Here is a 27,543-nt window from a genome sequence, read left to right on the forward strand (position 1 = left end):
CCCGAGCGCCGACAGCGGCGAAGGCCCTATTGAAACTGAAGGAATTATTATTATTTTCTGCAAATGAATCGCCTTTTTGAGGGGCTTAACATATTCAAAAACTCACCAAATTTGGCGGTCGCATCAAGTCTGGTGAAAGTGTACGTATTTTAAGGGTTTCGGGAATAGGCGCACAATAATGGCTCGCTAGCGCCCCCTTCAAAGTTAAACAAATTGAGCCCCTGCAATGCTTTTAAAGTAGACTCACGAAACTTGGTACACATGTGTAACATGTCCAGATGTACAAAAAACGTCATTGGAGCCATACCCTAAACCCAACAGGAAGTCCGCCATTTTTCAAAGTTCGAAATTAGTGCGATTTTGGCCATTTCAACGAACTCCTCCTAGAGATTTCATCTGATCAACTTCAAACTCGGTCTGTGCCATCTTAAGACGTTAAAGATGAAAAGTTGTTCAAAGAACAACTTTTCGTCATAGGCCGTGGCGGCCATTTTGTGCGTTTGGCCGCCGAAACAGGAAGTGGGTGTAACTCGAGTGTACGATGTCCAACTGGCTCGAAACTTTTCAGGATTCATAAGACTCCAACTCTGAGAACAAATAACGGACGATATTTACTTAAAGTCATAGCGCCCCCTAGTGGCAACATGAAGTAGGCCTAAAAGTCAAGGTGCTAAATTTGTCACGATTGACAAGGGTCCAGGCAGGGCCGGCGATTGCCATAGGCGACCAAGGCGATTGCCTAGGGCGTGAAATGTGTTGGGGGCGCCGTGTCGCCCTTAGGTCTACCTCCCATTAATAATAGAATTAGAACGACAAGCAAAATAAAACATGTTTATTAAAGTGATGGTTCGGAGTAATTTCACCCTAGGGTCCTTTGCACCATGACCTCGAGCCAAACACCCTCCCAGAAGCTTTTTTCACCTGGGTCTAACATTGGGAGAGTTAGCGTAGAGTAGCGTTATCAGCTGAATAGCTTAGCGCAAGGGCTAATGGACCCACGTTTGTATCTTGTAAATTACCCAACAAATAATGCCCGAAATGATACCAAATGTCTACAGTAGTACAAATAGGTTATGCTCTCATAAAACGATGGATTGGAAAGTTTTTAAGTACACCAGAAGTTTATGTAAATAACACTTGCCTGCTGGCTTCTGCTCTCTGCTGTTGTTGTTGCTGCTGTAAGGCGAGTGCTTAGGCTAACTGGGACGTTTTGGGAATGATAGATTGCTGTGGACGAAATACACACGGCGATACACTGGTAAGAGCAAATTAGGTTTAACCATGTATCCAGCTAATTTAAATAGCTCACATTACTGTATTCTGTGAACAGTTAACTTCATTTAATGAGGTATGCTGCGTTTTCTTTTCTGGGATGCATGTGGTCCACCAAAGCAAGTTACTTCCGAACCACCATTGCTGCGTCCAAAACTTAATGCCACCCAAGACGATTGTGATTGGTTTAAAGAAATGCAAACAACCCAGAGCGATTTCTTCTTCTATCCAGGAATATATGTATGTTGTAACCAGACTGTTACTCTACAGCACTGTGGAGATAGGTCTGTCAATGCAAGACTAAAGTCAAAGCTCTTTCAACACAATATACACACCGACTACCACAGTACTATGGGGCACATTAACACAAGGGTAGACAGTGACATCTAGTGGCTTTAATCGGGCATGGCAGCTGAGAGCCGATGACACAACACTTAATTAGCAACACTCAATTACCTAAAAATGTCATTTGACATGTTTAGCCACCCTATAATGGTGGACAATAGCATAACTCATACTACAATGCACTATGTCAAGTTAAATATCAATGCACATAAACAAAGACAAGGTGGAATCCAACAGTAATATAGCACGACAGTTAGCATATAAACACATGGTACGCTAGTCTCCTCAGGAGGTTAGAACAGAAATGGACCGTTTCATCTGCATAGAAGCCAAAGAAGAAAAAACAAGAAACAACTTGAAGGATGTCGAACGCACAACACATTTGGTTTGCTCCTTGCCACTCACCAACTGCTGAGCCTCAGATTTAGTTTTTTTCTCCTGTATTAGCATCATAGCCTAATAAGAATTTATGGAATTACAGGGCAAAATAAAATCTAGGATAGAGTTCCTCTTGTTTGATTTTATTACCTCGGCCATGTTTGAAGTTGCTAGAAGGCATCTTTTACAGAGCTATTGGCGAGCTGTTTTCATCCTATTTCCAGTGTTCATGCTAAGCTAAGCTAACCTTGTCTGGGAGCTAACTCTGCTCAGAGTTGACACCGATATTGATCTTCTCACCCAACTCCTCCATGAGAATACTGAATGTTCAATTTAAAAGTTACTGCAACTAGAGTCACAGATGACTCAAGGTAAACTCAAAATTGGGGACTTTATTGAAAAGCAAAACATCAGCACCAAAATAAAGCATTACATTAGATCTTGATCAGGCTCCGCGGCAAACCTGGCCACCAGGCGCTTGCTGACGAGCCCTCCATCTGGGCCTGGCTCCAGACGGGGGCCCCGGGCTTCCTCCGGACAGGATAACTCTACCTCTTTTTGAACTAGTCTTTGTCTGGCCCCTCACCTGAGACCACTTTGCCATGGGAGATCCTACCAGGAGCACCAAGCTCCGGAGAACACAAACCTCTCCACACACAGATTCAACTTTATGTGAATGCCATGGATCGCTGAGTAGCGCAACAATTGTCATTGTCTCTCTGGTTCCACTAGTCTTACCGATAACCAACAGTTAGCACTTAGGAAAACGTTTTCATGAGTTGCATCCCTTGACCTGTCTCACCAGAAAATATATACATCCAATAATCCATTATCAGAGGTGATTTTGAGCATCATATTCAGTGTTTACAGAAACCTGTTTTCATCAAGTTTTTCTAAAGGCGTAAAGTATTGTTAAAAAAATAAAATAAAAAGAAATTAAAGGAATTTTAAAACACAGAACACATAGTATCAATATAAAATGAATTATAAAAGACTAATAGTCTTACATTTATTTTAGATGTTGAGAATTTAGAAATTTAGACTTAAAATATAAATTCTACATATGCATGTAAAAATAAAATTACATTTAACCTTTACAATCTCAAACATACATTCTAACTACAATTTCCCTTTTGTTGCAGGAAGTCTCTTTCAGTCGGTTTAGTTCTGTAAAGCTATATAACATGACACATACTGTATCAAAGTTGACTTTTTTTGTGAGTCAGGTCTTTGGCTTCAGTATCTCAAAGCTGCTGTCAGGACCTGTAAGGTCAGAAACACTCTGTTAGTGTGCAGCTGTGTAAAGCATTCATCCTCTTCTAAAACTTTATAAACAGTAAATGCAGGAAACATTCTTAGATAATCAGCACAATAATGTGAAACCTTTTTAATCTACAACATAAAGTGTGTCAGATCATTTGAAATAGAATCAAAGTTATTTCTACTTTGCAGGACACTTTGCTGAAATCAAAACAAAAGATAATTCATTTTAGTTACAGTTGGAAATGCCAGAATAGCTTTCGGCATCTTTCCCCCACTGAATATATGATCCTCTCTTCTACTCACTCAAACTGAAATAAATCCATCCCTCCCTGCTTTAAATTGTTGGATTTAGGGAATTGATGCTTGTTTCAATTTAATTCAAACACAATCTGGATCAAAGCATCAACTCAAAAATTTAAATCAAACTACTGAAAAATCAAAAGTCAATTAAGCAGATGATTTTTCTATTTGTCTCTCTCACCTTTTTTCCTTTTGTAAACTATGAATCCAGTGGCAGCAATGAGGATGAGAACAAGAACAACCACTGCAGCAGTGATGGGGACGATCATGTGACTGGGCTTCTCTGTTGTAGAAAAATAAAAATTAAGACCTGTACAGATAAATCAGGTTAGAACAGAAGTACATCCATCTGTTGATCTGATATGTACATACATGTGGGTTTGTTGCTGTGGACTATAAGGCTAATCAGCTATTATCTTAAAAGTGTGTGTCTGTAAAATTATATTGTGTTGGATTTGAAAGATCAACACAGTCTCACTCCCTACTCTATGACGCATGGTCAAGGAACTCTCTATACTCGTCAAGTTTCAACGATAGAGGTGTACCCTTGACGTTATTTTTCGACGAGGGGGTCTGTCAGATAGACATTCATGTTATTCTCTCACTGTCAGATATCGACGAAAGAAAAAACACTTTAACACCCTTTAACTCGAAATCTGTGATGTCATATATATATATATATATATATATATATATATATATATATATATATATATATAACACACACACACTATATAAAAACCTACAGTTGAGGGTTTACAAATACAGCCTAATGGCTTGTTTGACTAATTTGCATTTGTTTTGACTTGTACTGTTGTGAAAAACAAAATATATACAAAGAGAAGCATTTTTTATTTTATTTTCCATGCATAGTTATTAAAAAATGCAATTTTCTAATTTTGCAGTTGATGAATATTAATAGCAAAGACTAAAGATGAAAAACATGACTATATTTATGTGTGGGACTTAGTTTGATTTAAAATCACACTGCATTATTAGTTGTTTTAAATAAATGACTTTTTTGAAATATCAATTTATGGTAGGCCTATCATATTAATTATTATATTCAGAAGATGATCCTCATATCAATCATCGTGGTTACAGCTTGTAGCCATCCTAACCTTTGTAGCCTTTACTGAGACTACCTTTTCAAAATTAAGAAGGGACCAGTTTTAGGAAGCATTTTCAGGAAATTAAAAGGATAAGCAGATTGTTGCCGAGGTTTTGTTCACAGAGAGAGATGTACATAGCTTTGTTTGGGTATGTGTACATATACAACATGTGTTTTGGCATTTTTGGCACACTACTACCTCAGCCTATATACTGCACACAGACAAAACTCACACATCTCATTCAACCATTTCACAAGCTGAGAAAAGGGTCGTACATGGGTCAGAGGGTATGAGAGGTCAGAAATGATGAACCAATCCATCGGCTCTGCTCCTACATACCTTGGTGTTCATATGGACAACACCTGGCTGGAATCAGGTGGTTTATGTTATACAAGGCTGTATTACAGAGCATATTCATATGACTGTCATGAAGGTTGTGTAGAGGAATAGAAACCAGTCTCTCCAGGCAAGCACACAGAATATGGTCTGATCTATCTTTATTCTCCATGCCAAGTATGAGCTCTTATCCTCTGGCAGAAGATATGAGTAAACTTAACATTTCTAAACTATAGGCCTAATTTGGACATACCTCAATTAAAACTTTAAAGGGGTGATAGAATGATTATATAGGGTATTTCACACTGTTCCTTATGGTTTCCTAATGGGGTATGTAACATTGGTTGGGCTGAAAATGGCCTGGTTGATATTTTATTGGCCCTTCTGCATCCCTGTGTTTTGGCCCTATTTGTAACAAGAGCTTTTCTTCCAAATATGGTATGGTCATGAATATTTAGATGAGCTGCCGCTGATTGGTTGAGCGACTTGCCATACGCACATATTAGAGACGCGCTGATTTGTTGAGCGAATCCCCAATACACATACATTAGAGAAGCGCACAGAATCTCATATTCCAGACACTGCAATGTTTCATTACCAAATTCACTTCTGAGACTTTTTAAGCGAGAAATCAACTATATAAAGCTCAAATATGGGCCGTTTTACAAAATTTGATGGCTAATTGCAAATTTGGTAAGACGTGTCGGACTTTAGGAGCTCCACACAGTCTGACGAGAAAGCGGCAGCCTGCTGGGCTCCATACCCAGCGCAAAGTCACCCTTTGTGGATACAGCACTACGGGGATCCGCGGCCAGCTGCCGGCATAACTCTAATATATTTACGGTTTGAATTTCGTCACGCCACTTTGATTTTAAGGCATTTTTATGAACGTGAGGCGCGTCTTTGTAGGACCAGCAGCTGCTTGCAATATGTCCCATTCATTACAATGGGGAAATACCGCGCGGCTAGCTACACTGTCGCCATAACTAAATTATATTTACAGTTTGAATTCGTCACGCCACCTTATTAAACATCATTCCCCAATGTCTTATAAAGCTAACAGTTGTGTCCGATTTGATTTTAAGGCATTTTTATGAACGCAAGGTGTCTTTGTAGGAAAGCAGCTGCTTGCAATATGTCCCATTCATTACAATGGGGAAATACCGCAGCTAGCTAGCTACACTTCGCCATAACTAAATTATATTTACAGTTTGAATTTCGTCACGCCACTTATACAACATCATTCCCCAATGTCTTATAAAGCTAACCGTTGTGTCCGGATTTGATTACAAGGCATTTTTATGAACAGCATGCGTCTTTGTAGGACTAACAGCTGCTTGCTATATGTCCCATTCACTACAATGGGGAAATATCGCAGCTTGCTCACTTTCGCATAACTAAAGTATATTTACAGTTTGAATTCGTCGCACGGCATGAATATTACAGGTTCCTCAAGGTCTTACAAAGCTTAGCTAACACTTGTCCGATTTCGGATTTCAATTGAATGTATTTTTGTGAATGTCAGAGTTAGGAGGAGGCTAGCTAGCTCTCATTGATGGACTCCATCTCACCGCGCTCTAACAATGAGACTCGCAGCCAAAGAGGCTTTATTTCCCCGATTGTTTGTTTAAATAACTCAACACACATACCCATTATAAGATTTACTGGAACCCGCGGGCTGCGGTAAAAGATTGCGGGTGTAACAAGCTCGCTGACACTGTGGGCGTGTGGCGATGTAGCAACCCAGGCAGCACCAACACCGGCACTAAACTCCGACACACAGTCGGAGAAATAACTGTAATTAGCCATCCTTTTTCGTAAAAGCGGCCCATATTTGAGCTTTATATGGTTGATTTCTCGCATAAAAAGTTTCAGAAGTGAATTTTGTAATGGAATAGCAGAGATCTGCATGAGCTAGCTAGATTCAGAAGACTACCTGATCTCAGGTCAGTTGTGTAGCCTATGTAAATGTTGGGGCGTGACTGTTCTCTTAAGGTTCCGGATTTTGAGATGCTTGCGTAACAACTCAGCTTTGTTGGGATTCGCCCGTTTTCAGTGGCAGTTTCAAAATATGAGATTTTCATAGTAAAGGGGTGTCAGTGGACCTTTGAGCTTCTATGTATGTCCTATTTACCCACCAAACTGTCGTTATTCAACTATGACAGGGTAAAATCGGTTTTGCATTCTATCACCCCTTTAAATAATGTTGCTTTAGGCTGCATATCTGTATATTGAAGCGATACTGGCGTTAAAGAACCCCTGATCGCTGCCCGATTCTGTGAATGAATGGCCGGCATTGCATTGTGGGATATGGGCTTTGAATGCCCCAGCTCGGATCATATCGTAATGTTCTGTATTACAGCATATACTGTAATATCTCACCGGTAATAAGACCGAAATAATATTATTAAAATAAAGAAATGAATACCATGATAACATCTAAATAAATGTTGACAGATGTCGCGTTATAGTTTTAAAAATATAAATAAACAAAAAGCAACCCAGCTTCCCTGGCCAAAATAGACCAAAATAATAACATTAAAAGAAATACATATAAACCATGATAATATCTCGGAATAATGTTGATTAAAACAGCGGTTATTGGGCTAAAAAATACCAATAATAAGACATCACAGATTTCGAGTTAAGGGGGTGTGTTTTTTCTTTCGTGGATATCTGACGGTGAAGGATTAACATGAATGTCTATCTGACGGACCCCCGCCGAAAAATAACGTCAAGGGTACACCTCTATCGTTGAAACTTGACGCCAGAGTTCCTTGACCATGCGTCATAGAGTAGGGAGTGAGACTGTGTTGGAAAGATCGACTCTTCATTTGGCAGACAGCAATGCACAAAAATTAATAACAAAAAGTAACTTAAAATCCTGATATGTGTGGGTGGGGTAAAAACAATATGGTTCCTATGACTCTAAGAAAATCAAATAACCTTGTTAAGCTCTGATGTGACCAGTGATTCTTGCATTGGTTTAATTTGATTATTTAATTGGTTTATTATGATTTGTTTCTGAAGATTACTAGCTAAAGTGGAAGGTAAAAATGCAGTCTCTTTAACCCCACTCTAATCTCATTCTCACCTCTGTTGGTCCTGATCTCTGCTTTGTCCAGTTTGGTGACGATGTCGTCCTCCACACCAGAGAGATGAAACACACAGTCGTACCTCCTCCAGTCTTCAGCTGGGACTGATGAAAGGTCCAGGTCAACACTCATCTGGAAGGATCCATCGTGGTTGGGGAGGATCTCTCCGAGGTCCACGTCCTCATGAAGCTCCTCTCCATCTTTCCTCCAGAACATCATGGCTCTGTCAGGGTAGAAACCTGTAGCGTGGCAGCTGACTGGAGAGGAGGGAGACTTCTGGAGGAGAGACACTGAGGGAACCTCTGCACAGACAGACAGACACACACAGAGAGAGAGAATACACAGTAATCAACTCAAAAAATAGAGACAGAACTACTTGTGTTCAAAACCTCCATAGGGTACCTTTAAGTGTAATGTAACCCAGATAAGTTCATAAGATTAGTACACAGCCTATGAAGTACACCTGTTTATTATCATAAAACATTGTATTTTTTTTCTTAAATTATCATGAAATTGACTATTACCATCAAGAGTTATACCCTTAAACAATATTCTGAGCTATAAAAACATATGACAGTGCGCCATAACAACTCATCAGTTACATGACCTCCATATCGTTTGTAGGCCTATATTGACAGACACCACCACCAAATAAACTCACTACATTCACAAAAGAAGGATCTGATATTTTCTTTATAGTCTACAGCAAAGCAACAAGTGTTAAGGGTATTTCTACTTTGAACGAAAGATGTAATGTATCCCCAACACTGCTTTAAACTCCCATATTTAATATAAAATGTAACGTGCTCAACTGGCTCTTCTTGAAGAAGAGCCAGTTGGGTTGAAACGTTGCATTTTATATTAAATATGGGAGCTTAAAGCAGTATTGCGGACATTACATTCTTTTCGTTTTAAGTACCTTCATTTGTCCTGCACCTGCCAGAAGGTGGGATGTGCACACAGTTACTTTTATATATTTCTACTTTGAAACACTGACACTCACTATGCCCTGGCTATCACAGTCTCAGAATTGATGGAAGGTGATGTCAGACAGAGTGATAATACAATGGCAGTTCAGTCTGAGCAGACTTCATGTTATTGAATATACACACAGTATTTTACGGCCATCCAGTCAGTCTGTAACAAGCTGAAGGACAAACAGACCAACTGACAGACCACCTGTCAATGCAGTTAAACTTACTCACCGTATGTTAACTGTGCACTGGCTATCACAATCTCAGATTTGATGGAAAGTAATGTCAGAGCACAGTAAATTGTCAGCCTCTACTGATTGAGGAGGGCTAGATCAAATCTTACCACCACAGAAAACAGCCAAAAAGAAGGTGATGTCAGACTGATAATACAATGACAGTTCAGTTTGAGCTGACTGTATGAACGTGAAACTACATCAGGAAATGTGTTTCTACCTTTTATCAGCAGAGAGCTCTTGCCGTAGTCCAAATACATCTTCAGCCATTGAAGATACATCTCAGTGAGGAGAATCTCAATGTATTTTATTCTAGATATCTCAGCATCCCATCTATGTTTGGTGATGACAGCCTGTGGTTTCGGAGTGATCCATGCCGATGTCTTCAGGTCGAATGCTATGAAGTCTTCTCCATTATAACCAAACTGATTAAAACCATTGACCTCTCCAGTCTCATCGTCCCACTCACAGCCTTCCATCCTCTGGAGAATGTGGACACCTGAGAGACAGAGACTGGAATAATAATAATAATAATAATAATACTAACAATAATAATAGTGTCACTATGCATCTATGCATCGTTAATGCACAACTTTTACTTCTTGCATTACAACAACAAGACAAAGTAGGTCAGCTGCAGTTTTTAGAGTCAGTTAGTTGCTCTCCACCGACTGCAAAACTCCAGTGCATGATGGGAAACAGCAGGGTTTCCCTCAGTCTAAAAGCTCATTTTCTTGACCACAAACAATACGTGTTATAAAAATTCTTATTTCATAATTAATTACTAATAAAGACTTAATTTATTAGTCTGATTTTGAATGATTAAAGTTTTCTTTGTTAACAGAATATTTATTCTTTACATGACGAAAATGTTAAGCCTATACAGGCTGGTAAAGTTAATCCCAAATATTCCAGTATTACATCTTAGTTATTTTAAGAATCATACAGACAGATGTTAGAGCCCTCAGTCTCGTTATTTGACAGGTCAATGAAGGAAATAAAGGATGTCTTGATTTTCCTCTTCCTGTGTATGTGAAGATATTTGGACAATGTATTGATGTTTTGAATTTCATTATCTCAAAGTGGAAATGAGTTTGGGTCACTTAAATATATAATTAAGATGTACAACACTTTAGCAGTAAATAGTGAAATATTACCTCCAGTTTGGTTGAAGCTCTCCAGGCTTTGAATAAGTTAGGCAACCTCTCAAAACACTCTGCAGTGTACCTTTCCCGATGCTGAGGATTGTTTTCAAAAAATGTTTTCACCCAGTCCTGTTTTGGTTCTGCTATCTTTTTGTTGGTATCGCAGTAAGCCACCAGAAGTTCATCCACCACTGCAGCACCCACAAACTCTGACAAGTTTGGGACTCCAGAAGATGCCGTGAAGAAAAACTTGAGTGAGTGTTTCACTGAGGGACGGAAAAGGTTTATAGATTCAGTATAAATAGACACATTATTTTATCATAAATATGATGGCCTAATTAATATGATTCAGTTACTCTAAAACATGATAGTCTCGAGTTGAAGTTAAAGTGAAACTTAACTCCAGCTGTGTTCCAGAGCTCCACAGAAACTAAACACAGAGCGGAGTTCAAAGTAAAGATTTAAAATGTGATCTTACCTGGAGATGAGACGTGACAGAAGAGAAGCAACAACAGGAACTTTTTCATCTTGTTTTGATAAAGACGTGTCTGAGGACCGAGCTGGTTCAGCTGTTTTGTCTCCTGTGTTTTTTCCTTGAAGAGGGAGTGTCTCTGCTCTGATGAGAGATGGGCGGAGGATACAGAAGCTGGGAAACTTGTTTCCCTCGTGTAAATCTGCTCCAACAAATTGTGCCAAATGAAGAATACCAAGTGACTCTGACGTCATCACTGGTGTTTCAAGATATTTTTCATTCGGTTTGACAGTTCGGAAAGTTTTGCAGTTAAACGTTGGTACCGGCACATTAGTGGGATAAGAAGAGAGGAGAATAATACTAGAAACATGGCGTTGTACTTTAGAAAGACATTAAGTCTGATACTAGGGGGATAAATCACATTTTATCATGATACTATATATCGATTCTTTGGACGATACAATATTTACTGACATCACAAAATCTGCCATGATACAATGTTGATCTGATTCAATTCAGGGCCCTGCGACCAATACCAGACGATACCATCAACCTATTCAACACAATCACTTTGATTTATATCAACTCACAGAAAGCAACTAAAATATGATCTGACAATTTCATTATGAAGCTCTTCTAGATATTTGAATTGAAAACAAACTATATAAAAATATATATATATATATATTTCACTTTGTATATTGGACCGTTGAGGACCGTACTTTCACCCCAGCCCAGATTCCAAATAAGAAAATTAAACCTAGATCTGATCAGATGATGTAGGCTAAAATGTTTGAAATCAAACTAATTATTAAATGTTTCATGGCCAGATGTGTTGGAAACATTTCCTCCAGACAGCTGTTAAAGAGCACATTGTTTACGTCAAAGTAGACTGATCAATGGAAGTACATTTCCAGGATAAAGTCTGACATCAGGCTTTGTAACTCACCTTCTGCTCTCTGCGTGCTGCTGTTCTCAAACTCTGTTCGCTACAGAAAACATCTTCGAGCTACCAAGTTACACGCTGAACACGGCAAGTTTCGAAGAAAATTTGGATCGTGCAACAAGGCAGACCTGCTTGGTTCTTTTGGGTAATGACTTTAAAGTTTTACAGAGAATAGGTTTACGACATTTACTCTCTCACTGGGACGTTTTGGGAATGATCGATTTCTTATTAATGAGGTATGCTGCGTTTTCTTTTCTGGGATGCATGTGGTCCACCAAAGCAAGTTACTTCAGAACCACCGTTGCTGCTTCCAAAACTTAGTGTCACCCAAGACGATTGTGATTGGTTTAAAGAAATGCAAACAACCCAGAGCGATTTCTTCTTCTATCCAGGAATATATGTATGTTGTAACCAGACTGTTACTCTACAGCACTGTGGAGAGAGGTCTGTCAATGCAAGACTAAAGTCAAAGCTCTTTCAACACAATATACACACCGTTTACCACAGTACTATGGGGCAAATTAACACAAGGGTAGACAGTGACATCTAGTGGCTTTAATCGGGCATGGCAGCTGAGAGCTGATGACTCAACACTTTATTAGCAACACTCAATTACCTAAAAATGTCATTTGGCATGTTTAGCCACCCTATAATGGTGGACAATAGCATAACTACAATGCACTGTGTCAAGTTAAATATCAATGCACATGAACAAAGACAAGGTGGAATCCAACGGTAATATTGCACAACAGTTAGCATATAAACACATGGTACGCTAGTCTCCTCAGGAGGTTAGAACAGAAATGGACCGTTTCATCTGCATAGAAGCCAAAGAAGAAACAACTTGAAGGATGTCGAACGCCCAACACATTTGGTTTCCTCCTTGCCACTCACCAACCGCTGAGCTTCAGATTTCTCATTTTTTTTCTCCTGTATTAGCACCATAGCCTAATAAGAATTTATGGCATTACAGGGCAAAAAAATAAATACAAAAAAATAAAAACTAGGATAGAGTTCCTCTTGAAGCCACAATGTTTCATTTTATTACCTCGGCCATGTTTGAAGTTGCTAGAAGGCATCTTTTACAGAGCTATTGGCGAGCTGTTTTCATCCCATTTCCAGTGTTCATGCTAAGCTAACCTTGTCTGGGAGCTAACTCTGCTCAGAGTAGACACTGAGATTGAGCTTCTCATCCAACTCCTCCGTGAGAATACTGAAGTCACAGAAGACTCAAGGTAAACTCAAAATTGGGGACTTTATTGAAAAGCAAAACACCAGCACCAAAATAAAGCATTACATTAGATCTTGATCGGGCTCCGTGGCAAACCCAGCCACCAGGCGCTCGCTGACGAGCCCTCCATCTGGGCCTGGCTCCAGACGGGGGCCCCGGGCTTCCTCCGGACAGGATAACTACCTCTTTTTGAACCAGTCTTTGTCTGTCCCCTCACCTGAGACCACTTTGCCATGGGAGACCCTACCAGGAGCACCAAGCTCCAGACAACACAAACCTCTCCACCACAATAAAGTGATGGTTCCCGGAGATCTTGACATTAATTCATGCTTATCAATACACATTAAAATGTGCTAAATGTTAGATGAGAATATCTACGAGGCCTTCATTGGGTCCTGCAGTTGACTGTGTCATAGTGAGCCCTCTGACAGGCGACATTCTCTAACCCTGTCCAAAGGCATCTTTAAGCTGCCTTTAAATCCATCGCTCACACAAGCAGAGAGCCATTCTCTGCTGCTTATTTTCAGTAACTTGTATCCACTCAGGTTAAACTACAGTGGTTGGCCCAAACTGGTTTGATGGGCACCTTCATGAAAAATCAAATCAAATAAAGATTCAACTTTATGTGAATGCCATGGATCGCTGATTAGTGCAACAACCATCACTGTCTTTCTGGTTCCACTAGTCTTACAGATAACAGTTAGCCATTAGGAAAAACTTTTCATGAGTTGCGTTCCTTGACCTGTCTCACCAGATAATAATATATACTGTACAGCCAATAATCCATCATCAGAGGTGATTTAGAGCCTCATATTCAGTGTTTACAGAAACCTGTTTTCATCAAGTTATTCTAAAGCCGTAAAGTACTGTTAAAAAATAAATAATTAAAAACATTTAAAAACACAGGAAACACATTGTATCAGTACAAAATAAATTATAAAATACTATAAGTATTCTTACATTTCTTTTAGACTTAATATAAATTATACATGTAAAAATAAAATTATATTGAACATTTACAATCTCAAACATGCATTCTAACTGCAACTTCCCTTTTGTTGCAGGAAGTCTCTTTCAGTCGGTTTAGTTCTGTAAAGCTATACAACATGATACATACTGTATCAAAGTTGACTTTTTTGTGAATCAGGTCTTTGGATTCAGTTTCTCAGAGAGCTCAGAGCTGCTGTCAGGACCTGTAAGGTCAGAAACACTTAGTGTGCAGCTGTGGAAAGCATTAATCCTCTTCTGGACCTTTATAAACAGTAAATGCAGGAAACAGTCTTATATTAGATAAATCAGCACAATAATCTGAAACCATTTTAATCTACAACAAAGTGTGTCAGATCGTTGACAAAGAATAAAAGTAAATTTTACTTACAAGATCGAGGACATTTGGCTGAAATCAAAACAAAATAATTTCAGGTACAGTTGGAAATGCCAGAATATCTTTCGTCACCTTTCCCCAAATTAATATATGATCCTCTCTTCTACTCACTTTAACTGAAATAAATCCATCCCTCCTTGCTTTAAATTGTTGGATTTAGGGAACTGATGCTTGTTTCGATTTAATTCAAACGCAATCTGGATCAAAGCATCAACTCAAACATTTAAATCAAACTACTGAAAAATCAAAAGTCAATTAAGCAGATGATTTTTCTATTTGTCTCTCTCACCTTTATTTCTTTTGTAAACGATGGATCCAGTGGCAGCGATGAGGATGAGAACAAGAACAACCACTGCAGCAGTGATGGGGACGATCATGTGACTGGGCTTCTCTGTTGTAGAAAAATAAAAATTAAGACCTGTACAGATAAATCAGGTTAGAACAGAAGTACATCCATCTGTTGATCTGATATTCACACATACATGTGGGTTTGTTGCTGTGGACTATTAAGACAATAGCTGATTAGCCTTAAAGTGTGTGTCTGTAAAATTATAGTGTTGAATTTGAAAGATTGACTCTTCATTTGTCACACAGCAATGCACAAAAATTAATAAGAACAAAAAAAGTAACTTAAAATCCTGATATGTGTGGGTGTGTTAAAAACAATATGGTTTCTATGACTCTAAGAAAATCTAATAATCTTGTTAGACTCATATGATGTGACCAGTGATTCTTGCATTGGTTTGATTAAATTATTTAATTGGTTTATTATGATTTGTTTCTGAAGATGGATTACTAGCTAAAGTGGTAAATTACTAGTCCCTTTAATTACACTCTGATCTCATTCTCACCCTCTGTTGGTCCTGATCTCTGCTTTGTCCAGTTCGGTGACGATGTCCGAAGTGTGGTCGAGACGGTTCGACATAAAATGTAAACGCTCCAACACAAATACAAAAGCAACAAAAAGAATGCAAAAGCTCCAAACTACACGACCGACAGGAAGCCACAACATTATCTTATACCAAAAGTAGTCTACTCACAATGAAGAAACAACATCCGGAGTCACAGTCAGCTGGCCGCAGGTAACTCCACTCAGCATGCTGCACCCAACCAAGCACTGAGCCTACAGGTGCTGCATATTAGGCTAATTACTGACAGTGGAATAAATTAGAGGTCCGGGAAGACCACAGGCCCCCCAACATCAGTTCCACCTGGCTACAATTAGACTAACAGATATGTAGGCTAGTAGTCGGCAATTTAAATGAGAATTTTCTTCATGAACACACTCTTTCTCCTTCATGCTCTAAAAATGCTGGTGTGAACTCACTGACATCTTGCTTCTCTACAGCAAATGTTGGTTCAGTTTTTAGGTTGATGCTGCCCTCTAGGGGGAAGATATTGAGACACACACCTGGTTGGGTGTAATAGACTATAGGCTGATATATTTTGTGTTTTTACAAAATGTAATCGACTTTAAACATTGCTTAAATATACATAGGCTAATCTTTGACAAGGACAGTAACCAAGTGGACCATTTAAAAAATCAAAAATAAAAAAAGACCTTGTTCAATATCAACAATTTGGGAAAAGGAAAAGGTACATCAATAAATATTTAAAGTAAATAAAATAAAATGAAGAGAAACATATAAGCGATATATAATGCATGCAAGTTAGAAACCTTTTACTTTTTACATTGTAATCCATGCCATAGCAGTTAGTAAACCTTTTGACTTGGCCCCTAAAAGGGTCATCCACTCAATAAGTGGCCTGCAGTGAGAAGATACAGTCAGACAAGCACAGATGGCTGATTTTAACTTAGTATCTGTGTTTATTAAGCAGAATAAAAACAGTATTTACAATTTCAAAGGTTTAACTTTCTTGTCGCTCAAAAGAAAGCGAAAAAACATCACTGTGAATATAAATAAAAAAATATATATATAAAAGTATTCAACATGTTTTGGTGAGGTTTCTTACATAAAAATAAGTTATTGCATAATAACATCTTCCTGATCGAGTATCTCGTGTCATGTTTCTTGAGTCACATTTCACAGTCTGTGATCTGACTCTGGCAAACCGTATTTATACTTTGAAATCAATACTGATACAATATGCTGTATCACAAATATCTGACATAAATATGGTAACTAATGAATGATATCGACACGTTGGCACATGGCAGAGACAAGGATGTGAAGGGTGGTGTTAAATCAGAGAAATGTAATCATTGTTCTGAGGAGGACCGGAGGAAAAGACAAAGAGAGGCAAAGGGTTTCAGTCACTCAGAATGTTTCAAGCAAGAAAATACAAAAATACACAAAGTTGTGGTTTAATTCAGTTACTAATTTCAGTTGTTACCTCGTCCTTTTGACTGATGTTTCAGGAGTCACTTCTGTGTCTTTAAAGTATCGCGGTATGGCACTATACACAGCAATTTTTTTTATTAAGTTCTTTCTTAGTTTATGGTCTGTCCACCAAATTTCATAGAAAACTGCTACAAAACACACTGTGAATATTTAGCAACTTTTATCAGAGGCCTTTGGTTCCAAGGTCCGGACCTCGGTGACCTCGATGGTGGGTAAACGTCCGCGCCTTCTCAGAGGTAACAAAAAGATTTGATCACTTCTGATCTTGTTCTCACCTCTGTTGGTCCTGATCTCTGCTTTGTCCAGTTTGGTGACGATGTCGTCCTCCACACCAGAGAGATGAAACACACAGTCGTACCTCCTCCAGTCTTTAGCTGGGACTGATGAAAGGTCCAGGTCAACACTCATCTGGAAGGATCCATCGTGGTTGGGGAGGATCTCTCCGAGGTCCACGTCCTCATGAAGTTTAAGGCAGCTTTGTTTAACAACACGTGTGAATAGGTCAAGTCCCATATGAAGCAACTCACTTATTTTTTGATACAAAATAAAAGATAAATAAGAACATGTGTATTTCAGTACAAGCAACAAAAACAACAAAAAAACAAATCCTCAAACACATCTTTTAAAATTATTGTAAATGATTCAAATAAGGATTCCCATGTTCAAAAAGGAGGAGGAAGAAATTTAAAAAAAGTTTTCTGGTCCTACCCCCTTTTTCTACTTTGTCCATTAGTTATATACAAACAACTTAATTATTCACTTATTTATATATGTATACATACACATACATGCATATATACATACTTACATTTACATATACACATACACATTTTTTTTCTTTTCCTGCTATCACCTAGCGGTGTCCAGGTTTCATCTGTCAGTTAAATCAAACCGAATAATAACCCATCCAAACTAGACATAATATATAAGCTCAGGAACAATGCAGTCAGTACACAATACAATCACCTCCAGTCCTTCTCGTATCCATTCAGTATATTCATGTGTTCATCATTTAGACTCTGGATTCAGGTTCTCAGAGAGCTCAACACTGTTGTCAGGAGATGGAGGGCATTTGGCTGAAATATAAAGCAAAGACAAGTCATTTTAGTTCTTACAATTGCCTCTTCTCCCCACTGGATATGATTCCCTCTTCTAGCCACTCTTACAGATAAATACATCTCTTCTTTACTTCTTTTCTCTCTTACATCATCATACTATAATCATGGGTTTTATTAATCCATTATTCCTTAATAAACTCGACAGAGATTGTTCCAATAGAAAAGCAATTAGGTGTTCGTTAAAGGTGCCCTAAGCGATGTCACAAATTTCTTTAGGCTACTTTTTTGTCACATACAGCAAACATTTCGTCACTATCTGCTAGCTGCCTGTCCCCTGAACACACTGTAAAAAAACGCGGTCTCTGTAGACAGCCCAGGCTCTACAAACACCAACAAAAACAAACTGGCCAACCTGCACCACCAAACGTAACTAACAGTTAGGGCTGCACGATTATGGCCAAAATGATAATCACGATTATTTTGATCAATATTGAGATCACGATTAATTATCACGATTATTTGTTGATTTTAGCCAAAACTAATTTTATTGTCACATAATTATATAATTATAACTGCTTTTACATCCATATTGTGCTACATTCCTACTAATACATCCATATTGTGCTACATTATCTCTGATGCTCCGAAACCCACGTTAGAGAACAACATAAACATCGCTGAATGTCACGCTAGTAAACACTAATAACACGTTACTAATACTAATAACACAGCAGGTAACGTTAGCCTACCGTTAGCCACAGTAGCTGACTGCTAAACAGTGTAGTGTGTCTGTATTTCACTGTAGGATTCCAACAGCAGGACATCCAACAGTCTGCTGCTAAAGCTATGAGCTAAAAGACCCAAACTAGCACTGGTCACTGCTGTTGTCTGAAAAACAACACAGACGGGACAAAACGTTGCGTTTACTGGTAAACTGGTAAACATTGTGACCGCTTATGATGACCGACTGCTACCTGTTGTGGAATTTTCCTCACGTTACTCTGTCCTCTGTGACTGTCTACATCTAGAAACTAAGCTGCGCGGTGCAGGCAGGGAACAGCTCTGATTGGCTCATGGAGACATGTGATCAGACAGTGGTTTATGGAGCGCTAGATTGGCTTTGCAAAAACTGTTCTATGAAGGGAATGACGCATTTTAAATATCGCTCGATCACGCAAATTTGATCGTGGGAAGCCAAAATCGTGATCGTGATTAAAATTCGATTAATTGTGCAGCCCTACTAACAGTGTTTCAGCATTCCAGCCAATAAGGCAAGACAAGAAGGATTTGGGGGTAGGGGGGTTGGGGGGGTTAGTGCGCGGAAGGGAGGGGGAGGGGACGGGAGGAGGAGGAGGGAGGGGCGAGCTAGCCTCCGATTTGTTTGACAAGACTTCAAACGTCAACAAGAAGTGACATCACCCAACATCGCTTAGAGCACCTTTAACTGCCATTTAATTGCTGGTAAGTCTGCACGGGACATGAGTTTATCTTAAGGCCGTTTTATGGTCGTGCGTAGAATCGACGGCGCAGAGTCCGGCGTAGACGCAGAGTGGTCTGCGTCTACGCCAGACCCTGCACCGTACCCTGACGTGCACCTCTGTAAAAATGCAACTACATGTCACAGCGACGCACGTCGCTCGGCCGTGGCTTGGTAGCGTTGCATTTCCCCCGACTCATTTCCTGGTTCTCCTTCTCCATAACCATCATGAAATCAAGGAGGGGTTAACTTCTCCTGCTCCAGATCTCCCACCGTGGTCAGAAAGAACAGTGGAGACACTTTGTTTCTCTCACTATGACTCTAGAGTCGCTACTCGCTCCTGGGGAAATCGCCGTCACTCTCTCACTTTTCCCTCACTCTATCAGCCACTCCACACACACACACACACACACACGCCGGCTCGACACACACATCAGCGCAAAAGTATAAACATCATGCCACTTACATAGGCTACGGCGAAAGCTCTGCGTGGAGCCTCCGCAGAACTTTAAAACAGGCTTTAGTGCAGCGCTTCCCAACCCTTTTGGTCTGAGGTACCCCCACAGCCCTGTCAGATGAACTCACGTACCCCTTCATCACTTCCCAATGTATGTTCCAAATGTATAACACTATTCATTATATAAAACAAGTTTTCATACAATTCAACTGTAAATATTAAGGTTGGTTTGGTCAGTAATACTACTACTAGCCTACTAGGCTACTACTACTTAGAGTGAAGCTGAATATTTCAACCATTTATCCACTAACGTTTCTTTTAGCTAACTATTTCCATCATGTATACGATACATTACTTATAACTAATCATTTGAAGTGTTTAACCATTACTTTTAGCTATCTGTTTAAACTTTAAACTGTGCTCGCTTGCTAACTAGTTTTCTCTTGCCTAATTGCAACATGTGGTGTTGTTGACTTAATGTTAACATCTGGATATGTTCTATTTTTATCAAATCATAATTTGTAAATGTTCAAATTACAGCAGTAGAGTGCTACTACAATCTTTCCATCTACCCCCTGGCAACAGCAGAGGTCCCCCCTGGGGTCCACATACCCCAGGTTGGGAATCACTATCTTAGTGTATACCGGTAACACACTTACAAACAAATATACATATTTTCTGAAAGTCTTCAAACATATGATATGAAAAGCAGAAGCAAGTATGGTGAAATGTCAACACATAAATAATAACTGTTTAACCAAAATATGAATTTAGTTCTTCTACTCATCATATTATAATTAAACTGCAGATCTGAGCCTCACACCACTTACTGCTGAAGTAAAGTCTGGATCAAAGCATTCATTTGAAGTCTAAAATCTAAATACTGAGAAAGAAATGAGGCCATCTTTGTGTTTGAGTCTCTCACCTTTCTTCTTTCTGTAAACTCGGACTCCGATCACAGCGAGGAGGACGAGAGCCAGAACAACCACTACAGCGATGATGGGGATGGTCATGTTAGTGGGCTTCTCTGTTGAGCAGAAAACAACAACAATAGTCCCAACCTGAACAGATGAAGCAGGTTAGAAGAGAAGTACATCCATCTATCAACCAGACCACAAACCCGTATACAGACATATGTTTGTCCTGCTGTTCTTGTTAAATGTAATTTTTAATCCTTAATCTTTAAAAACGGTATATAAAATATTAGATGAATCAACTACAGGACTGTTAGAGTAAACTAAATGTGCGTTTCCTCCACCACGTCTGATTCCAGTCTTACCTCTGTTGGTCCTGATCTCTGCTTTGTCCAGTTTGGTGACGATGTGGTCCTCCACACCAGAGAGATGAAACACACAGTCGTACCTCCTCCAGTCTTCAGCTGGGACTGATGAAAGGTCCAGGTCAACACTCATCTGGAAGGATCCATCGTGGTTGGGGAGGATCTCTCCGAGGTCCACGTCCTCATGAAGCTCCTCTCCATCTTTCCTCCAGAACATCATGGCTCTGTCAGGGTAGAAACCTGTAGCGTGGCAGCTGACTGGAGAGGAGGGAGACTTCTGGAGGAGAGACACTGAGGGAAGATCTGCAGAGAGAGAGAGAGAGAGAGAGAGAGATGAGAAAGAGAGAGAAAAAGAGAAAAAAAAAAAGAGAGAGAGAGAGAGAGAGAGAGAGATGAGAAAGGTCAAACGTAAAAGGAAAGAAAACAAGGGAAGACAAAAATTAAGAAAAATACAATAGGGAATTGTTAACAGAAGGTGTGAAAATTCTTCCAAGTAAAATAAAGAAGTAAATAAACATCAAACAACAAGACTAAGAGTTTAAAGCCATGCTAGCAGCTCTGAGGTTGTTCTGATGTACAGCGACGCTTTGAGCTAATTTTAGCAGCATGTTGATGTTTGGCAGGTTATAATCTCAGTTCTGCATGTTAGCATTCTAATATTTCCTCATTAGTGCTAAACCTAAAGTACAGCTGAGGCTGAGAGAATGTCATTAGTTTTGCAGGTATTTGGTCATAAATCAAATAGCTGGATAAACAGAAGGATTTGACCTGATGATGGCGTTAGCTGAAAAGTCAGAGGTTCAAAGCTTTTACAATTGATTCTCTGGGGACCATGAATATATGTACAGTATTTTACAGCCATCCAGTCAGTCTGTAACAAGCTGAAGGACAAATGGACCAACTGACAGACCACCTGTCAATGCAGTTAAACTTACTCACCGTATGCTAACTGTGCACTGGCTATCATTGGCTATTGATAGAAAGTAATGTCAGAGCACTCTAACTTGTCAGTCTCTACTGATTGAGGAGGGCTAGATCAAATCTTACCACCACAGAAAACAGCCAAAAAGAAGGTGATGTCAGACTGATTGGAGTGATAATAAAATGGCAGTTCAGTCTGAGCAGACTGTATGAACATTGTTGTGTTCATGAAACTACATCAGGAAATGTGATTCTACCTTTTCTCAGCAGAAAGATCTTGCTGTAGTCCAAATACATCTTCAGCCATTCAAGACACATCTGAGTGAGGAAAATCTCATTGTATTTTATTCTAGATATGTCAGCATCCCATCTTTGTTTGATGATGACAGCTTCTGGTTTCACAGCAATCCATGTCGACGTCTTCAGGTTCAATGCTAGGAAGTCTTCTCCATCATAACCATACCGATTAAAACCATTGACCTCTCCAGTCTCATCGTCCCACTCACAGCCACTCATCCTCTGGAGAATGTGGACACCTGAGAGACAGAGACAGAGACTGTAATTATAATTATTAATAATATTTCATATTTAATACACTTTATTTATAGAGTGCTTTAGATAGTACTCAAAGACACTTCACATTAATTAAAAATATCATATAAAGCAACACCCAAACACACATACAAATACACATTACATTACTCACAACATCCAACTGTTATATTTATACAAAGGTACACCAGTGTGGGTCACTCCATAGTTTAGGGTTTCAGATGTGGAACATGAAATGAACCATCCCTGCTTGGTGTCCAGCTGAGGACCTGATCTCTCTCCTCCTTGTGTTCTGTTATCATACAACTTGGATGCAGTCCCAGGTTTCCTAGTTACAGTTATTGCCTAATGTTCTACTTTTTGGATTAGCAACTGGGAAAGGCAGCTGCATTTCACTAGTCTGATTTTGTGTAATGAAAGTTTACTTTGTTAACAGAATATTTATTCTGTACATGATGAGAAAAAGCCTAGACAGACTTCTAATTTTCCAACATGTAATATCAAAATCTTAGTTATTTCACTTTTTAAGTTTTCAACACAAAGCTTCAGATGGCAAACGAAACATTCGGATTCCTGAAATCAAACCTGTCCAGACAGATGATAAGGCCCTCAATCACATAATCTGACAGGTCCATGAAGGACATGTCTTGTATTTCCTCTTCCTGTGTATGTTATTATGAAGATATTTTGACTATTGATGTTAAGAATTTCATTATCTCAGGGTGGGAATGAGTTTAGGTCACTTTACAGTTTCACAGTAAAAGTTAAATGTAACATGTATAAATACTGTACCTCCACTTTGGTTGAAGCGCTGCTTGAAGTTATCTATTCTGGCTTTGAAGAAGTTTGGATCAATCTCAGAACATCTTTGAGTGTAAAACTCCAACTGCTGAGGATTGTTTTCTAAAAATGTTTTCACCCAGTCCTGTTTTGGTTCTACTATCTTTTTCTTGGTGTCGCAGTAACCGACCAGAACTTCATCAACCACTGCAGCAGCCACAAACTCTGGGAAGTTTGGGACTCCAGAAGATGCAGTGATGAGAAATTTGAGTTTGTGTTTCACTGCAGGACAAACAAGGTTTATAGATTCAGTATAAATAGACACATATCATTATTTTATCATAAATATGATGGCTTAATTAATATGATTCAGTTAATCTAAAACATGATAGTCTCGAGTTGAAGTTAAAGTGAAACTAAACTCCAGCTGTGTTCCAGAGCTCCACAGAAACTAAACACAGAGCTGAGTTCAAAGTAAAGTAAAGATTTAAAATGTGATCTTACCTGGAGATGAGACGGGACAGAAGAGAAGCAACAACAGGAACTTTTTCATCTTGTTTTGATAAAGACGTGTCTGAGGACCGAGCTGGTTCTGTTCTGTATTCTGTGTTTTTTCTCCGAGGAGGGAGGGTCTCTGGTCTGATGAGAGATGGGCGGGTGTTAAACGTCACTGGGGCTCCAGAAAATGTTCCGGTCAGTTTGACAGTTCTGAAAGTTTTGCAGTTAAACTTTGTGATCGGCACATCACTGGGAGAAGAAGAGAGGAGAATAACTGAGACACGTGGCGATGCACACTAGAAAGACATAATGTAGGCTTGTATTGTATCTCATCACAGACATAATACTTGCTACTTGTTTGATTGTAAAGAGAAAAAAAAAGTCTTTACGATCCATTTTCTTCATTAACTTTATTTAAACAGACCTGACACCATTCATAATAGCACAACCAAAAAATATTATAATACATTTTATGAACGGATGGAAATAAATACCTATAGACTTTATACTTCGGTAACGTTAGAAAGATATTCACAGATTCGAACCCCCGGGATCAATTACTCTATAGCAAAATGTTATTAAATCACAAACGACGCATCTTTCCTACCGTAGTAAGGTAAACAACGAGCTACAAACTAATTTTCATCAAAATGAGCTGTCCTCCAACCTGGAGAAATAACATTGGTCTCTACGAGCACCCAGGGGTGAGACGGCAGTAAGAGTGCTTAGGGACCGTCTACAAATTACAACACCGAAAAGAGATAGCCTACAACAAAAATATGTATTAATTTAACGATTCAATAAGGTAGTGTCTCCAACTTAGCTCAATTATAAATTTTCTCCTGGTAGTTGTACTACAGCACTTACTTTTAAAAAATAAGTATATTCCTAATTTTGGGGAATTGTTTTTGCCAAAAACATTTTATATTTTAATAATTTAAATACTATATTTAAACCTCACACATAATTAGTCTTCTGCTGGTTGTACTACACCACTTACTTTCCAAAAATAGGCATATGCATAATTTTGGGGAATAGTTTTTGACAAAAATATATGTCTTAATTACAAATAGTCATGTCTCCAAAACTACTCCACACATAGAAGGCCCCCTGCTCATTGTACTACAACACATAGTTTAAAAAAATAAGCATAATCATAATTTTGGGGAATATGTTTTGCCAAAAACATTAAATATTTTAATAATTCTCTAAACTTACCTTACACATAATGAGTCTTCTGCTGGTTGTAGTACAACACTTACTTATGAAAAATAGGCATATGCATAATTTTGGGGAATATTTACAGAAAGTCATGTCAAAAACTAATTAGTCTTCTGCTGGTTGTACTACATAGCTTACAGCAATGTTCCTCTATTAGCTGTGTGTTACAAAACTGTTGTGATAAGTAGGTTTGTAGAGAAGAGGTTTTCTGTTCTAAACTAGTGGGAAAAAAAGTCATTCATATACCTCCAGTTTGGTTTAAGTGCTGCTTGAAACTCAGTTTCTGCTTTGAAGATATGCTGATAACCAATGGCATCACGAGCCCTGCTTTTCCAGTTATTTGGCTCATCTTTTGTCTTCTACTCATTTTCTGAACCAGTCTTCTCTGGGTTCTGGTGTTGTTATGCCACTGTCATAGTTAGCTATACTCATTTGTTTTATAACGAGTTTTGCAACCCTGCCGAGAATTGCGTCCACCTCGCAGGCCCATGCTAATACGACCCTTCTCACTCTCTTACTCGACTGCAGGATTTATTGGACACCTATGGTACTGTCTCAGGATATAAGGTAATACAAGTTAAATAATTCCATTAACAACATTCAACTACTCTGTGTCAAAGTGCATCTGCGTTCAAATGGGCCCCAACTGGAATAAAATATCTTGGTATAATTCAAATCTTTATGAATTAAATTATAGTCCAATACTTTAAACAATTGAGGAAGATCTACACAGATGGGTTAGCCTCCCCACCACTTGGATCAGGAGGATTAATTGCATTCAAATGAACATTTTGCTGATTTTGCAGTAGCTCTTTCAATCACTGCCTATTCCATTACCCCAAACCTTATAAGACCATATAAGCTTATTTCTAAAGTATATTCTTTGTTAATGAATGAATTAACTGAATGTCCTAAACCGGCTCTGTATAGGTCTAAGGAAAGATGGGAATCAGACTTAAATATCACAATTGAAGAACAACTTTGGTCAGAGTTGTGTCAAGACAGTTTATCTGCCACTATTAATGCACAGTACAGGCTTGTTCACTATAATTTCCTTCATCAGCTGTATTTGACTCCAGAGAAAATTCACAAGTCTAAGCCTGATCTATCTGATACATGTTTCCGATGTGCTGCAGATGTGGGCTCTTTCCTACACTGGACTTGGTTGTGTGTGAAGGTAAAAGATTTCTGGATTGACTTTTGTGACGTCTTGACTAAGATTACTCAAATTTCATTACCTGTCGACCCAGAATTGTGCTTGCTGGGGAACTTTATGAAAATTGATAAATCACTTAAGAAATTTCAAATAACATGTTTGGAAAGAGACCTGGCAGTGGCCAGAAAGTGTAATGCTGTCACATGGAAGTCTGATTCCCCTCTATCCATAACTAAATGGTATTTAGAAATGAATAACTGTGTGCCTTTAGAAAAAATAACATATACTTAGAAAGGGATACAACACCTTTATTAAAATGTGGCAGCCCTATCTGGATTATGTGGATAATGTGATATTGGGATGTGACTGACCTTGAAACATTGTATACCTACTACAGAATATTGGAGCATCCTTTTGGGGATGGGGGGTTGTTTGTTTGTGTTTGTTCTTGTTCTTGTAAACTGAAATAAAGTATTCCAAAAAAAAAGCACCAACCTACATGACCGACAGGAAGCCACAAAATTATCTTACACCAAAAGTAGTCTACTCACAACGAAGAAACAACATCTGCAGTCACAGTAAGCTGGCCACAGGTAACTCCACTCAGCATGCGGCTCCCAACCAAGCACTGAGCCTACAGGTGCTGCATATTAGGCTAATTGCTGACAATGAATTAGAGGTCTGGGAAAACCACAGGCCCCCAACATCAGTTCCACCTGCAGCTACAGTTAGACTAGCAGATATGTAGGCTAGTAGTCACACACACACACACACACACACACACACACACACACACACACACACACACACACACACACACACACACACACACACACACACACACACACACACACAAAGATGCAATGCTCTCAAAATGCTGGTGTGAAAACACTGTGTTTGGTGTTTTTTGCCCCCAACGGCGCCTTCAAGGCAGCGAGGAAATGGTTATGTTTAGGGTTAAGGTTAGGGTTAGCTGCCTGGAAGGCGCCGTTGGAGGCAAAAAACACCATCGAACTGAAAACACTGACATCTTGCTTCTCTACAGCAAATGTTGGTTCAGTTTTTAGGTTTGTGCTGCCATCTAGGGGAAGTTATTGAGACACACACCTGGTTGGGTGTAATGGGCTATAAGCTGATATATTTTGTGTTTTTACTAAATGTAATCGACTTTAAACATTGCTTAAATATACATAGGCTAATCTTTGACAAGGACAGTAACCAAGTGGACTATTTAAAAGATAAAAAATTAAAAAGAGCTTGTTCAATATCAACAATTTAGGAAAAGGAAAATAAAT

General features: G+C 38.9%; 1 pseudogene; it reads right to left on the bottom strand.

The window, feature by feature from the left end:
- Positions 1-3,202: 3,202 nt before the first annotated feature.
- LOC120571308 lies at positions 3,203-26,830 on the bottom strand (annotated as a pseudogene).
- Positions 26,831-27,543: the final 713 nt, after the last annotated feature.

This window comes from Perca fluviatilis, chromosome 13 (genome assembly GCF_010015445.1).
Source record: "Perca fluviatilis chromosome 13, GENO_Pfluv_1.0, whole genome shotgun sequence".
Lineage (NCBI taxonomy): Eukaryota > Metazoa > Chordata > Actinopteri > Perciformes > Percidae > Perca > Perca fluviatilis.